Source organism: Cherax quadricarinatus, chromosome 24 (genome assembly GCF_038502225.1).
Source record: "Cherax quadricarinatus isolate ZL_2023a chromosome 24, ASM3850222v1, whole genome shotgun sequence".
Classification (NCBI taxonomy): Eukaryota; Metazoa; Arthropoda; class Malacostraca; order Decapoda; family Parastacidae; genus Cherax; species Cherax quadricarinatus.
Genome location: NC_091315.1, coordinates 7,965,050 through 7,980,188, shown reverse-complemented (window position 1 = coordinate 7,980,188; position 15,139 = coordinate 7,965,050). Strand labels below are relative to the sequence as shown.

Below are 15,139 nucleotides of genomic sequence, written 5' to 3'. Positions count from 1 at the left end.
CTCACTAACTAAATTTATGAAAACACTGGCCAGAATTATACATAAATCTAGAGAGCTTATCTGAGGTTCCTGGAGCTGTCTTGTCCAGTAGCCTGATATCTCAAGTTATGCAGGAATGCACATCCACCAATTTCGCCTCCTATTTGAGAGGTGTCAACACAATTTTAACCTCTAGAGCACGAAAATTTCTACCCATTACACCAACGTTCTAATACAAATTCAAAACCAAGATGGCGAGTCTCGTCTGCGCAGACGCAGGCTTTCCGTTTTCTATGACATAAATATTATTAAATACAGTATGGCCATCTATTTACATATAAATACTGAATTTCTGGAAAATATATACAGTATTTTCCACACTGCGGCCGGGCGGAGTTTGTTGCTAAACGACTCAAATTGCTCATTTGGCAATGGTGGAGGACCTGGTTACATATAGGATCTGGCATCCACACGGCGACATATTACACAAGATTTAATCACCCTTTTTACACTTTGCCGTCCTTGTGGAATCCAGAAAGTTTCCCTAATACAATTTAAGGTATCTTGTACCCCACCATGCATTACATTTTTATGGGCATTTAGCACAATTAAATTTGTTAGATGATGAGTTTTGGGCAGTAAGATAGGGTGTTTAGCATAATCACCCAATTCAGCATTTTGTAACCTACCTCTGCACCTAATTACATTGTTCTCTAAATACAGCCACAATTTCTCTATTATGGAACCTTTCACAATTTTTCTTTCCATCATCAATTTAATCTCATTTCCATAGATTTCCTCCTGTACCCTCTTTATCCAATATTCAAGAGGATGTGAAAACTTAAATGAAATATTCATCTTGTTTAGAAATTTAAACACCAACTTAGTTACATTGATTAGTTTGGGTAAAGAAGAATACCTATTTATATCAATGGCTAAGGAAGGACAAATAATTGGAGCGGTGGTCACAGTAATTTCAACATACTTACCTGGCACAGGAGATACCGTGATCACGAAGGGGTTTTCCCAGGGCGAGGCTCACCATTGCACTCCGGTGGTGCTGACCCCTGCGATTAACCCAAATGTGGTTAACTCGAGTGCGAAATTTTTGTTAGCAGGGGACTGCGTTCGCGCTATCCCCTTTTATTTTTTATTGTCCTCATCGCCTCCGAGACGTGTGGACGAGCTGCGCAGACGCTCCTGTTTGAGTTTGTTTTTGCGCAGTTTACCTGATTGAGCTGCCCCTAGCGTTGGTTGGTGGAAACTTTATTTTCTCCAACATGGCGCTGAATAGCAGAAGAAGAATCAACACTGTCTGCATTGAGATGATCCGTGGTGCTGTCACGGGATCCAACATGGATTTATTGTTACCAGCGATCATTCGCGATACCTATGGTATAGCAAATGAGGAGATAAGTGGTGTCGCACTCAATGGAACGACAAGAATCTTCGTAAAAATGACGTCTGCACGAGTCTACGAGGCGGTGGTCGACAAGTATCAGGAGACCATCATACCGATTAATACAGCTGTGTCGGTGAGACTCCATGATGTATCTCGACATTACACTTGGGTGAAAATCAGGAATGTGCCTTTTGAGGCGACTGATTTTGATATCAGCAGTGAACTGCGTACTTATGGGACGGTTCACGTAGCCACAGCAGGGAGATGGGCAACTGGACCGTATGCAGGTGCGCTGGAAGGTACATATACTGTTAAGATGACTCTTCGACACCCTATTCCTTCATATGTTGTGTTGAAGGAATTACGGACTCAAGTCTATGTAACGTATGCGGGGCAACAACGTACGTGTCGGCTATGTGGGTCATATGACCACATCGCGGCGCAGTGTGGGAAACGAAGTGGGTACCCGGCACAACAGCAACGGCAACAGCAGCCAGTGGGCGAGGTAGGCGATGAGCGAGAACAGTCTCTTGCTACACCGCCCCAACAACGGTTGTCATGGAGTGAGGAGGTGGACAAGGAAAAGGAGCTTGAATCGCCAGTTGTAACGCTACAAGGAGAATCTCAGTCTTTGGACATACATCAGGTTTTTGAGGAGAGACTACCTAATATGGGTGAAGAAGTGGCGGCGTCTTTGGTAAAGGCGTTGGATGTCTTGTTAGAGGAATCGGGCCTAGATCAGGTGGAAGACCCAGGCTTAGTTCTGGTGACGGCTGTGAATGATGGTATGGCAGGAGATGACGGTTTGTCGACGAGAGAGTCTAAAGTATTGAAGGTGCATGCAGTAGAGGTGGAGGTGCATCAGGACGGTACTTCAGATGTCAAAATGCAGGTGGAGGGCGGGACACGAAAGAGGACTGCAGCATCATCGGATTCTGATGATGTGCTCACTCCTGCCCAACACCCTGGGAAAAAGTCTTGGGTGGAGGTACAGCAGAGAGGGAATGGTGAACCCAAGGATCAAGGGATTGTAAAGGTGATTCCCAATAAAGGGGGGAGGGACAGAGGTGTTGCAAAACGAACTGGGGTAAAGTAAATGCCGGGGACAAAAGGAAAACCCATTTGTTGAATTCAAGTGTTTTACTATAAATATTAACGGGTTGAGAGCTGAGAGGAAGCTTAAGTGGTTTAATGAGTATTTGGTGTGACTTGGTGTGGATGTGGTATTCTTACAGGAACATAATTTTAGGCCTGGTTATGAGTTGGATATGAGTGGTTATAATGTATACATGGAACATGCGACATGTTTGAAAGGTGGGGCTGCCATTTTGGTAAAGGAAACTAGCTCGTTTATAGTAAGGCGTAGTGAAGGGGGGGAGGGGAGGGTAATTAGAGTGGATGGAACCTGGGGTAGGGTTCCCATTAGTTTAGTATGTGTATTTGGCCCGGCTGAGGGTGACGTGATTATTAAAACTAAATTTGTTTAGGACGTACTGGTCTATTTTTTACGTGGTTTACCGAATGTTGCAATAATAGGCGGAGATTGGAATTGCGTGATACGTCGTAAAGATGTGGAGCCTAGAGGTGCGGGGTGTTGTTTGGGTATATTGGGGGATATATTGACCGGGGTGGGGTTAAAGGATGTGTGTGGTGGGGGAGGGATGGTAGAACATACCTTCATTAAACGAGGTTATGCGGCGAGGTTGGACCGAATGTACGTGCCTTGTGCGGTTACTGTGCGGAGGGTGAATGTGATAGATGTGGTTTTTTCGGATCATAGAGGAGTGGTAATAGATGTAGATATCGAGGGTGTGCCTCGGAGGGGTCCATCATTTTGGAAACTGAATGTAAAGTTATTAAAGGAAGAGGATAGTCTTTTGTCTTTTGGGCATATGTGGGATCGTTTAGTGGTAGAAGCAGCAGGGGATGTTGCCATGGTTAATTGGTGGGAAACGATAGCTAAAAAACGTATTAACCAATTTTATATTAATCGAGGGACGAGATATAATCAGTTACAATACGGTTTTCAAAAATATTTAGAGGGGCAGTTGCGCGACTGTTATGCACAAATTAATGCTAATTATCCTGTTATTGAAATTGAAAGTTTGAAGGAAAATATCCGGAATTTACAAAATGAGAGGTTTGATGGGGAAAGGATTAAGAACGAGGGTTTAATCAGAAACAAGGACAAGATATTAGTTAGACAGGACGGATTAAGAAAAAAGAGCTACCTTGACTACAGATGGCTCCACAGATGGTGAGGGAAGGGACGGTAACTGTCTTGAAGACTGTTCCACATCGTTGATTTTTTACGTATTTTTTGTAGGAGGCTTGTACTGTAGTGGAGTGTGTTAAGGGGATAACTAACATCAACAGCATTAACATCCACATCATCACCAGCAGCATCCTTTGCTTGGTAATCCTCTTACTCCCGCTCATCCTGCACGGGAGATTACTTATTCCTATAATAAATTAATAAATTTGCAACATTAATTAACTTATCCAGGCACATCACATTAAAAACAGTTATTAATAAAAATAATTTTTTAATATATTTCGCTATGGTGACGACTCCATAATGATAAGTTTCGTGTTCCAGGTATTTTAAATGGAAAGTCAACATCAACAAGTCTAAAAAAAAAAAGGGGGGGCAATTGACTGTTGTGATAGTAGATGGTAAGGAATATCCTGGAGTTTTCTTCACTCAGAGTGTCCTCTGTACAGCAGTAGTTTTCAGGTCATGCCTCTTACACAGACAAAAATGTTTACTGACGAAAGTTTCACGTTACTACTTTGTGTGTTTTTCATAATCGAGTACTTTTAACCCTAATATAATTTTGACTAATAATCAATGATTTTTGTAAATAACTGAAACCCATTTTCCATTTGAAATAAAATAAAGTTTTAATGACATGAATTATTAGCTAGGTAGGTAAAACGTGGTATCAAATAATATCACCATATCACTAGCAACATCCTACGAGAGGTTACAAGAAGAGCACCAGAAAATCTTGATGCATAAGACACATGTACAACACTTTGGTATTTTTTTGGTAGGAACATTTCGTTTACTCAACAGGCTTCTTCAGTTGAATAGAGTCGATTAATGCATTGGAAATAGTAAGATGAGGTCAGTCCCTAAAGCATCGTCGACTGGAAGCTTCTACTGTCTCCAGTGTTGCATTTGCCTGCATCCTACTGAAAAGCCTCTTTTCTGCAGGACAAACGCTCTGGCAATAAAGATTCCCAGGTATTACGCATGTCTTATTCATTAACCTGTCGGTACTGTTTACCATTTGTAGATGAATGGTTCAGAGAACCGACATGTTGATAAATTAGACACATGTGCAACTCTTGGGTATCTTTATTGAGGAAACGTTTAGCCACACAGTGGCTTCATCAGTCCATACGAAGGAGAAACTTGAAGAACAGGAGGAGAATGAGGTAATCAGTCCCTCAACCTTGAGTCGATGTGTTCAGTCCATCAATCTTGAATAGATTGATGGACTGAACACATCGACTCAAGGTTGAGGGACTGATTACCTCATTCTCCTCCTGTTCTTCAAGTTTCTCCTTCGTATGGACTGATGAAGCCACTGTGTGGCGAAACGTTTCCTCAATAAAGATACCCAAGAGTTGCACATGTGTCTAATTTATCAACTGTTTACCATCAATGATATGATGAGACAGTGCTATGGAATCACAGAAGGTTGAAAATATTTTAGATTGTTACCATCAATATATAGATTTCTTTATCAGCTGTTTAGTTAAATGTCTTAAGGCGTTGAAGCTTCAACTCAGCGACTTTCAGAAGAATAGTTTTATCGGTTTTCTGTTTATTAATAGATCGAAAAGATGTCTATTCTGGTTTTGGGGCATCAGTGACCTCCACAGTTGACCCAGATATTGTCACAACTTTTACTATCATATTGGACCACTGAGAGGAAATACTTCTATTTTTTAGGTATTTTCAGTATTCGTGGCAGCGCTGTATGACCATGGTGGCTTAGCACTTAATTTTGATTATAATAATAATCAGTATTCCTAGATAAATATAAAATGATAATAAATTTATTATAGGGTACTTGTGACGTTAACCAGATTAGGTTCACGTAATCATTATAAATAAATTCACCCATCATACTATTTACATAGATTTGAAGACAATTTGTGTCCAGCAGACTGGCTCACTAGTAACATTCTACATTTGATTTCAAATTCTAAAATCGTATAATGATTGGTAAACTGGAGTCATAATGAACACATCATTGTAATAAAAATCCGCAAAAACGTACAATAGGTGTTATTACAACTACAAAGTAAGAGAACATTAGATTATTCTAGTTAGCTAGCTGTATATTGAAGTATTAGACCTATGTCAACCCACACACTAAATATGAGAATCAGAGCTAAAATTTGGTGACATCGATTAAATATAAAAATATTTACAAATAAGATATGTAATAGCATTAAATGAATAAAAGAGGCATATACATTATACACTTAGTTTAGTGAGGTTTCGTCTACCTGAGGTATTAGCTATCAAATATAGACACATATACATAAGGAAATAAATAGCAGCGTTTGGTCAATGGTAGTGAAGGCAGGATACACAGAATGTTTATATGTGCTAACGATTGTGGCATGACGACCTAAAATCAATTTAGCCAAAAATAAGGAGATATTAAAGCTCTTCGTGTTCTGCGTAACTGTTTCACCAAGAAAAAATATGGCGCATTCTAGGCTTTTATTTATATCTTCTTCCTTAAGATAAGTTTGGCGTCAAGTGATGGTAGTTAGTCCTGTGAATAACACAAACATTATTAACGTTGTCAGTATGGCAAGAGCATATATACACATTGAAAAGAGTATGTATATCCCAACATGTCTCTCCTACATACTTTCTGTCATGTTCAACATAGCTCGATATAAATTTCAGTTTCGGTTTCAATGAGACTCGTAGATTTCTTACTGGTTAAGTCTTGACAGTATTGGCTACTCTAAGACTGAACTTTGAGATGGCACCGAAAACATAATTAGCCACATTGCTCTTGGGGAGGATGAAAATTTTCAGGAGATTTGTTAAGATTTGGGTTGTTGATTGCTCTGGGTAAAAATAAATTTGGTAATTTTATAAATGAAAGTTTTTTAGGTTATTTTAACATGCTGTAACTGAATCTGAATCTCTCTAGCTGCGTGAAGGAAGTGTTTGGGAGACAAGACATTCACATTTATACAAGAACAGTACAGTCCTCTTAGAGCGTCCATAACCTCTGTAGTTTATAGAGATAATGATCCCTCTTTAATCTTATTTGAAAACTGAATTACAGAACACACACACATACACATACACACACACAGACACATACACACACACACACACACACACACACACACACACACACACACACAGACACACACACACACATACATACACACACACAGACACATACACACACACAGACACACACACACACACACACACACACACACACACACACACACACAAACACACACACACACACACACACACACACACACACATATATATATATATATATATATATATATATATATATATATATATATATATATATATATATATATATATATATATATATATATATATATATATATATATATATATATATATATATATATATATATATATTATATATATATATATATATATATATATATATATATATATATATATATACATATATATATATATATGCAGTTTTTCTGTATATAATTGGGAGATAGCTAAGGCATCTTAGCCTGTAGTACAAGAACCGGATCGTCTCATGGTGCGATAACGTCCCGCTCAGTTTTATATAGCTTCTAAGTTAAGATCAAGTCATCTCTTCCCAACAGTGATAAGCAGCACATGTCTCCGCGTCCAGCCAGTATGATGCATCTCCGTTTAAGGGAACCCGTTTTTTCGGTTAATCAAATTTTTTTTAAGACATCCATGTATAAATCCATTTATATCCTGACAGATTATTTTTTAAATGTCTTCTAATAACAAAATCTATCAAAAGTTCTCTGAAAATCTAGACATATGACATATAACATCCTACTTTCAAGTAAAATAAACCAAAGATATATTAACATCGAAATCAAAGAGATTTGTTAATCAACAACGATTTTTACAAAAGCTAAACAGTGAGTTTTAAATTATAACTCTCTAAATGTCGCACAATTTTTTATCAAATTATTATTTTTATGTGTTTTCCAAGTACCAAATTTTTATTTGTTGGCGAACAGCACAAATGAATCCACGTGGAGAACAAATAAATACCCTCTGCGGGGCCTCGACTTGTTATACATTTCGATATATCTTCCCATGTGACTTTTTGTGCCAATGACCAAAATTTATTATACATTTGTGTTTACTCGTCGATAATTACTAAGAAACTCTTTTTTTCCACTTACAAGAACGGTGTGAGATAAGCCAGTGACGAAACAGTGCAGATTTAGCAGTCAGTGTTGCGTGAGGAACTGAGGCAACTTACCTTCTCCAGTGGCTGCTGAGGTATGGCAGTAGCTGAGGATAATCCCAAGCTACCACCTTGCCATCGACCCACCAATTAATAAATGACTCCCTCTGATGTTACCTCTCATGTGAAGCTCTCATTAATGTGAGGCAAAACATGTGAAACACTCAGATGATTCACTATGTGATTTAGGATTTAGACAAACTCTACTCTTGGTCAGAAAAGTGGCAGATGCAGTTCAGTGTAGATAAATGCAAGGTTCTGAAGCTCGGGAGTGTCCATAACCCTAGCACTTATAAGTTAAATGATGTAGAACTTAGCCATACAGATTGCGAAAAGGACTTGGGGGTTATGGTAAGCAGCAACCTTAAACCAAGACAACAATGCCTAAGCGTACGTAATAAGGCAAATAGATTACTGGGATTTATATCAAGAAGTGTAAGCAACAGAAGTCCAGAGGTCATACTGCAGCTTTATACATCATTAGTAAGACCTCACCTAGATTATGCAGCTCAATTCTGGTCTCCATATTACAGAATGGACATAAATTCGTTAGAAAACATTCAGCGTAGGATGACTAAATTAATACATAGCATTAGAAATCTTCCTTATGAAGAAAGATTGAAGACTCTTAAGTTACATTCACTTGTTAGACGAAGAATGAGGGGAGACCTGATCGAAGTGTATAAGTGGAAGATAAGTATTAATAAAGGGGATATTAACAAGGTCTTGAGGATATCTCTCCATGAGAGAACCCGCAGTAATGGATTTAAATTAGACAAGTTTAGATTTAGAAAGGAAATAGGAAAGTATTGGTTTGGAAATAGGGTAGTTGATGAGTGGAACAGTCTACCTAGTTGGGTTATTGAGGCTGGGACTTTGGGTAGTTTCAAATCTAGGTTGGATAAGTACATGAGTGGGAGGGGTTGGATTTGAACGGGACTTTCACATCAGAGCTTATTTCTTGGGTGGCATTGAAAATTGGGTTGGTCAAATGTTTTCTTAGTGGGATGAATTGTAAAGGACCTGCCTAGTATGGGCCAACAGGCCTGCTGCAGTGTTCCTCCTTTCTTATGTTCTTATGTGATGCAGTCAGGTGGTACAGAACTGCTTCAGCAACAACCACAACAGCAACAAAACCAAAACAGCAACCAAAAATTATAATAAAAACAAAAGTAACCAAAATCAGTAGAAACAAAACTGCAATAATAATAATAATAGCAAAAATCAATAAAAATAATAAAACAGGAAAAGAAACGTAAAAAACAGAAACAATAGCAGCAAAGACAACAATAACAATAAAACAAGAAAACAAACAAAAAGAATAACAAAAAACAAGTAAAATAAGACCAACGGCAAATACTGTCACTAGCACCCCCCCTCCCCCCCGGCGCAACACAGATCATCACGAACAAGAACAATAACGACAAATATTATCACAACCAAAAAAACAACAAACTCCATAACAACAACAAACACCATCACCACCTTTAACAACGTCAGTATCTACAACAACAGCAAAAACAATCACCACAACCACCTCCACAAACAGACAGCAACAAAAGCAGCAGCAACACCAACAGTAACTACAACAAACAACAAAAACAATTCCAGTATCAACAGCAATATTAACAACAAAATTATCAAGAACTACAACAGCAATAATAATAATAATAATAATAATAATAATAATAATAATAATAATAATAATAATAATAATAATAATATTAATGTTTTCAACAATAGCAAAAACTTCACCACCAACAACAACAAAAACAAAATAAACACAACAACAACGAAATAAATAAACAACAACAAGAACAAAACCACAGTCATAATCACCGCAAAACAACAATAAAAACAACAGAAATAGCAACCAAAAAATAAAAACAACAGCAATAGCAACAACAAAAAAAAAATTTAAAACCAACAACAATGATAATAGTAACCATTACAGCAATAACAACAAAAACAACAACAAACAAACAACAACATCAACAACAAGAAACATCAACACCAGTAGCAACACCATCAACCAAACCATCATGAACATCAACAACAACAACAACACAACAACAACCAGCGTCATCACCACCAGCAAGAGCAACAACAACAATAATAACAACAAGAGCAATAAAACAATAACAAAAATAGCCTCAACAACGAACAAAATTATAACAACCATCAACAACAGCAGCACAAAAGACAATAACATCAATAACAGCAAAAAACAATAGTAGGAACAACTATAAAAAAACAACTGCAACAACAATAACAGCCAATGACAAGAACAACTGCAACAACGATAACAACATTAACACCACCAACAACAACAATAATAATAATTATGATTATAACCACAATCAAAGCCAAAAACAATAACAACAACAATACCAACACCAATAATATCTCGACCATTGCCAACAACAACATTAACAACAACACAGACCCTCTCACACAACAACAACAACAGCAACAATACTAACATGAGCAAAAACTAACATCTCCACGAACAACAACATCAATATCAACAACATCAACAACAATCATCACCACCAACAAGCACCAACACGACCTTTACCAGCACCAGCAACAACAGCTTCATCAACAACAATGACACTTACAAGAGCAACGACATCAACAACTTACGCCACCACCACCACCACCACCACCCCCACCACCCTCAACAATATCAACAACAACACCCAGAATAATCACAATCACCACTGCCATCACCAACATCAACATCAATGCCAAAAATAATCACAATCACCTGTACCACCATCAACTACAACGACTACATCAACAATACCAACAATAAACACAATCACCACCACCATCACGAACAACAGCAACAACAGCAACAATAAACACAATCACCACCACCATCACGAACAACAGCAACAACAGCAACAATAAACACAATCACCACCACCATCACGAACAACAGCAACAACAGCAACAATAAACACAATCACCACCACCATCACGAACAACAGCAACAACAGCAACAATAAACACAATCACCACCACCATCACGAACAACAGCAACAACAGCAACAATAAACACAATCACCACTACCATCACCACGAACAACATTAACAACAAAATCAGCGACAACCTAAAACACATCAGTGACAGCGACAAGAACAACGATGAGGCTTAATAATACAGAAATAATGTTTGTACATTGGAATTATGTCTGTCACAAAGACATTGGTAATACTCTGACACTAAACTCTACAAAGTATGTATTTGAAAAAGCTAAAAGTTATGAAAGATGCTACATGAAAAGTGTGTGTTTTTTCACCACGATTTTATCTTCATAGACAATACATTATTCATCCAGTGATGAGATACTCTCTACTTCTGCATAAATAATTATATATACGTATTCAGGGTTACATATAATTATGCCAGTAATACTGATTTATATGAAGAAGATTAAGGACAGGTTTAGAGGGGCGGTTCCAGGAACTATCCAGAGGTGACTATCTTTGCCTGTACAGAGGAGAGGAGGTTGATAGCTCGCCGGACGCGCTATTATTATGAATTCATGGATTTCAAATGCCAAAAAATATTAATTTTTATAGTAGTAGTTACAATCTAATGAGTAAAAGCAATTAATCCGAATCATGAGGATACATTTGTGTAAAAAAAATTGTTCATAGTGTCTTAGCTTAGAGGCAATACCCCATAAGCACGTGTAGCATATTGTACTACTGGAGTAGCAAGTTTGGCAGCATTGTTTTAATATAACATTCAGCACACTGAGCAATATGTCGACCGCCTCCTTTCACAGCTGAGTATTTAACATTATTGATATTGAAAAAATCGTCGAGGAGCTATGTCTCTTGGATACGTAATTCATAGTATAAAAGTTATGATAGTAGTGATTGGTAACAATATTAAAACCAAGTTTCTCAGATGCACAGCATCATGTTGCTACGATAATAGTGTTTTACGAATGCCTACAATACATTCGCAGAACACTACTGTTATAATCATATAATGCTGTGCTTTCGTGAAACATGGTTATAATATAGTTAACAATCAGTATTATCATAATTTATGGCTGAAAAAGAAATGTTGGTTTTCCCAAACTAGTTGAACTTATACATTAATATATTATATGAAGCTCAATTATAAGATGTCATTTAGGCAGGATTTAGATAGGTTAAGCAGAGTTAACGCTCGAGGAATGCTAAAATAATTTTGGGGTACAATTAGAAATTTACCATTTTAAGCAAATATATATTTCTAACCACAATAAATAGAAAAAATTGCGTCTCAAAAATCAGTGGTATTATTGACAAGGACTCGGTTGAGTAAACTATCAGCGTCAAAACTAATACTTATTTTGTATAAGGCTAGTAATATTAATAATAAAGTTCTTTAAATATACACACATATATATATATATATATATATATATATATATATATATATATATATATATATATATATATATATATATATATATATATATATATATATATATATATATAATATATATATATATATATATATATATATATATATATATATATATATATATATATATATATATATATATATATATATATATATATATATATTATTAACACATCGGCCGATTCCCACCAAGGCAGGATGGCCCGAAAAAATAACTTTCATCATCATTCATTCCACCACTGTCTTGCCAGAGGGGTGCTTTACACTACAGTGATAAAACTGCAACATTCACACCCCTCCTTCAGAGTCCAGACACTGTACTTCCCATCTCCAGGACTCAAGTCTGCCCTGCCAGTTTCCCTGAATCCTTCCAATGTTACTTTGCTCACACTTCAACAGTACCACAAGTATTAAAATCCATTTGTCTCCATTCACTCCTATTAAATAAGCTCACGCATGCCCGCTGGAAGTCCAAACCCTTCGCACACAAAACCTCCTTTACCGCTTCCCTCCAACCTTTCCTAGGCCGACCCTTACCCCGCCTTCCCTCCACTACCGATTTATGCACTCTAGAAGTCATTATGCTTTGTTCCATTCTCTCTACATGTCCGAACCACCTCAACAACCTCTCCTCATCCCTCTGGATAATAGTTTTGGTAATCCCGCACCTCCTCCTAACTTCCAAACTACGAATTCTCTGCATTATATTCACACCATACATTGCCCTCAGACATGACATCTCCACTGCCTCCAGCCTTCTCCTTGTTGCAACATTCATCACCCATGCTTCACACCCACATAAGAGTGTTGTCATAAATATTCTCTCATACATTCCCCTCTTTGCTTCCAAGGACAAAATTTTTTGTCTCCACAGACTCCTGAGTGCACCACTCACCCTTTTCCCCTCATCAATTCTTTGATGCACCTCAACCTTCATAGAACCATCTGCTGACACGTCCACTCCCAAATATCTGAATACATTCACCTATTAGATACTATCTCCCTCTAAACTGATATCCAATCTTTCGTCACCTAATCCTTTTTGTTATCCTCATCACCTTGCTCTTTCCTATATTTACTTTTAATTTTCTTCTTTTATATACCCAACCAACCTCTGCAACTTCTCTTCAGAATCTACCAAAAGCGCAGTGTCATCAGCAAAGACCAACTGTGACAACTCCCTCTTTGTGCTTGATACTTTAGCTTTTAACTCCACACCTCTTGCCAAGACCCTCGCATTCACCTCTCTTACAACCCCATCTATAAATATAATGAACAACCACGGTGACATTACACATCCTTGTCTAAGGCCTACTTTTATTGGGAAATAATCTCCCTCTCTCCTACATACTCTAACCTGAGCCTCACTATCCTCGTAAAAGCTCTTCATTGCTTTCAGCAACCTACCTCCTACACCATACACCTGAAACATCTGCCACATTGCCCCCCTATCCACCCTGTCATATGCTTTTTTTAAATCCATAAATACCAAAAACCTCTTTAGCTTTATCTAAATACTGTTCACCTATATATTTCACTGTAAACACCTGGTCCACACACCCCCTACATTTCCTAAAGCCTCCTTGTTCATCTTCTATCCTACTCTCCGTCTTACTCTAAATTCTTTCAATTATAACTCTACCATACACTTTACCAGGTATACTCAAAGACTTATTCCCCTATAATTTTTGCACTCTTTTTTTGTCCCATTTGGCTTTATACAAAGGAACTATGCACGCTCTCTACCAGTCCCTAGGTACCTTACCCTATTCCATACATTTATTAAATAATTGCACCAACCACTCCAAAACTATATCCCCACCTGCTTGTAACATTTCTATCTTTATCCCTTCATCCCAGCTGCCTTAATCCCTTTCAATCTACTCACTGCCCCACGAACTTCCCCCACATTCACAACTGGCTCTTCCTCACTCCTACAAGATGTTATTCCTCCTTGTCCTATACATGAAATCACAGCTTCCCTATCTTCTTCAACATTTAACAATTCCTCAAAATATTTCTTCCATCTTTCCGATACCTCTAACTCTCCACTTAATAACTCTCCTCTCCTATTTTTAACAGTCAAATCCATTTGTTCCCTAGGCTTCCTCAACTTATTTACCTCACTCCAAAGCTTTTTCTTATTTTCAACATAATTTGTTGGTAACATCTCACTCACTCTCCCATTTGATCTCTTTTTACATTGCTTCACCACATTCTTAACCTCTCTTTTTCTCTCCATATACTCTTCCCTCCTGCATCACTTCGACTTTGTAAAAACCTCTCATATGTTAACATTTCTCCCTTACTACTCTCTCTCTTTACATTATCATTCCACCAATCGCTCTTCTTCCCTCCCGCACCCACTTTCCTGTAATAATTCCTGCAATAATTTTGCCAAAATCATTGTGAACCTAACGAAAAAAATATATCTCACTGTGTTTGTGGAATATGTTAGTTATATATATATGTTATATATATGTGTTTGTTATATATATATATATATATATATATATATATATATATATATATATATATATATATATACATATATATATATATATATATATATATATATATATATATATATATATATATACATATAATCTCTCCTAGAGGACATAAGTAAAATTAAAGGCATGGGAGAAAGCCTGGGTTTTTCTTTAAACCCCACCAAATGTGAAATAGTTTCTACCACTTAACAGATGATCCAGAGCACGAGCCGTTGATTCAGCCAATAGCACTCTCCTTGGTGCTCTTCTTGGGTCCAAAGCCATCGATCTGATCCTAGAAAAAAAAGTCTCAGACCTCCGGACGATGGAA

At 37.3% G+C, this 15,139-nt stretch overlaps 1 non-coding gene across 1 annotated transcript; it reads left to right on the top strand.

Annotated features, from left to right (window-relative positions):
* The first annotated feature begins 960 nt into the window (after window positions 1-960).
* LOC128690985 (U1 spliceosomal RNA) lies at window positions 961-1,122 on the top strand. The gene has a single exon (XR_011392393.1). It is a non-coding gene; the product is annotated as a U1 spliceosomal RNA (small nuclear RNA).
* Window positions 1,123-15,139: the final 14,017 nt, after the last annotated feature.